This window comes from Canis aureus, chromosome 38 (assembly GCF_053574225.1).
Source record: "Canis aureus isolate CA01 chromosome 38, VMU_Caureus_v.1.0, whole genome shotgun sequence".
In the NCBI taxonomy this organism is placed as follows: Eukaryota; Metazoa; Chordata; class Mammalia; order Carnivora; family Canidae; genus Canis; species Canis aureus.
In genome coordinates, this window is record NC_135648.1 from 15229715 (window position 1) to 15231893 (window position 2179).

The following is a 2179-nucleotide window of genomic DNA, read 5'->3' on the forward strand; positions in this document are numbered from 1 at the left end:
GCTTGCTTGTTGATTTGTTTTTAATGTTCTCGAAAGTACTGCAGCCAGGTTATTACAATTTCCTTTGGCATCTGGTAATCATAGATTTGATCACTAAGGTCATTTTGCCACTGCCAGCTCTTATTAACTCTTAACATTTTTTTTTTTTTATTCACACATGTCTCAGTTCATACTCTTTAATGGACTACTGCAATTTAAAGCTCTAATCTAATGGCTGTCCTATGATTCAGGCCAGCTTGCCCAAACATAAAATGGCTTTTGAAATCAGATAAATATTTGTAAAAATTATTAATCCAGAAAATAGCTTTTAGTCACTTAAAGTCCAATCCATGAATTCCCTACCTAAACACTGTATTTAAAAAAAAAAAAAATGTATTCCACTTGCCTTGTCACTCACAGCATCCCACTCTGCATTCAGAACACTAAAATTTCATTATCAAAAATTCTTGCCAAATAAAAAAACCTAGCCTTAATATTATTTAAATTGCATATGCTGCATAAAAATAACTTGTAGAGAATTTCCCCTTTATATCTGGGCAAAGAACTCTCTGGGTACTTCAGAAAATACTTGATTCTCTTCGTGGTTTCCTGTGACAGCTTTTATTTAAGACTTACACAACAAATATCAACTTATTTTCTTTTGGCTCATTAGTACAGATTTTTAAGGAAAGTGTAGACCGAACCATTTTTTATAGTTTGCTTCTAGCCACAACTCCTTTTTAATCCTACTATTTTATAATTAAGTACGTTTAGCTCCAGCTCTGGGCTTCGTGGAGCAACTCTATGTGCAGCTGCCCCACCACCCCATGCCTTCCACCTCCATCTCTAACTCTTCGGCTGCATGGCCCTGTTTTTAGAAATCAGCCACCCAGCAAAAATGACTTTTACTCATAGGAGCCACCTTCTGAGGATCTTCTTTCAGAGACAGGAGAGCATGTGTGCCTCCAGCTCAAGTCTGGGGCTAAACTCTGCTGGGTTTGTGGCTATTGAACCCCAACATGCTACAGATGTCACAGGGTTCATCACTGCAGTAAGGAGCATTAGGCTCTAGATTGGAGATTTGGGCATAAGCAGGTGTGTACACAATCAGATTATTTGGAAGAACAATTCTGGACCACAACTGCCTTTGTCCAGTATTCGAAGCTGTAACAGAAACAGAAGATGAGATTACATGTGAGATTGTTGAAAAAGAAAATGAATCTGAAGTTACGAGAAGTGTGGGTGAAGCACCTGGGGGAGAATTGGATTCAGTGGCAAAACACGAATCCAAGGAAGAGAAAATCCAGAAGTCTAAAACAAAAATAACCCTTGAGGCAGAACAGATTCTCAGATATGGCAGGGAGATTGCACCTATCTGATTTCTCATGAAAATATCTCTCAAAGAAAGGATATTCCATATTGCCCTTGTGGTGTCAATAGAATATTTGAATTCCAGGTAATGTCTCAGCTGCTCAACTACCTAAAGGCAGACAGACTGGGCAGGAGTGTTGATCGTGGTGTCCTGGCTGACTTCACCTGAGCTGAAAGCTATAGACTGGGGATCGGCAACACAGAAGAATATGTTTGGAAGCAAGATATAAAAAATACACCCTAAAGACAACATGGAAAAGCCTTACAGATGCTCATAATCTCTTAGACCTTACAATTCCATTTCTAGGACTTTATCCTCAGGAAATAATTCTATCAGAGACAAAGGTACAAAAATGCTGTTATAGGTGAGTTTAAAATATATAAATATTCATGAAACAAAAATATCTAATGACAAGTAATTAAATAAATTTCGATGTATCCCTAGAATAAAAGGCAATGCAGTCTTAATGATGTGGATCTATATCCACATCAAATAAAGTACAGGTTTAAACTGACACCAAGATATTCATAGTATCTTCATATCTTTGTAAAAAGTATTTATACATGTATATTTCCACGGGAATCTGGAAAGATACACACTTGGTGGGAACTAGTTAACTATAAATGGTAGGACTACCTGAAATAATCATTTTACCTATGTGTTTCTTTTTTTCTACAATAAAAATGGGTTAGTTGCTTAATTAAGACCAAAAAATAAGGGTGTTTAGCTAGGGCATTTCAGATTTCAAGTAACAGAACTCAACCTGAGCTAGCTAAAGGAAAAGGTATTTTTTAGAGTACAAAGGGATATTTGATATCAGGACAGAAA

General features: G+C 36.7%; 1 pseudogene; it reads left to right on the forward strand.

Moving 5' to 3' along the window:
* The first annotated feature begins 783 nt into the window (after window positions 1–783).
* On the forward strand, window positions 784–1594 carry LOC144307139 (programmed cell death protein 2 pseudogene; annotated as a pseudogene).
* The last annotated feature ends 585 nt before the right edge of the window (window positions 1595–2179 follow it).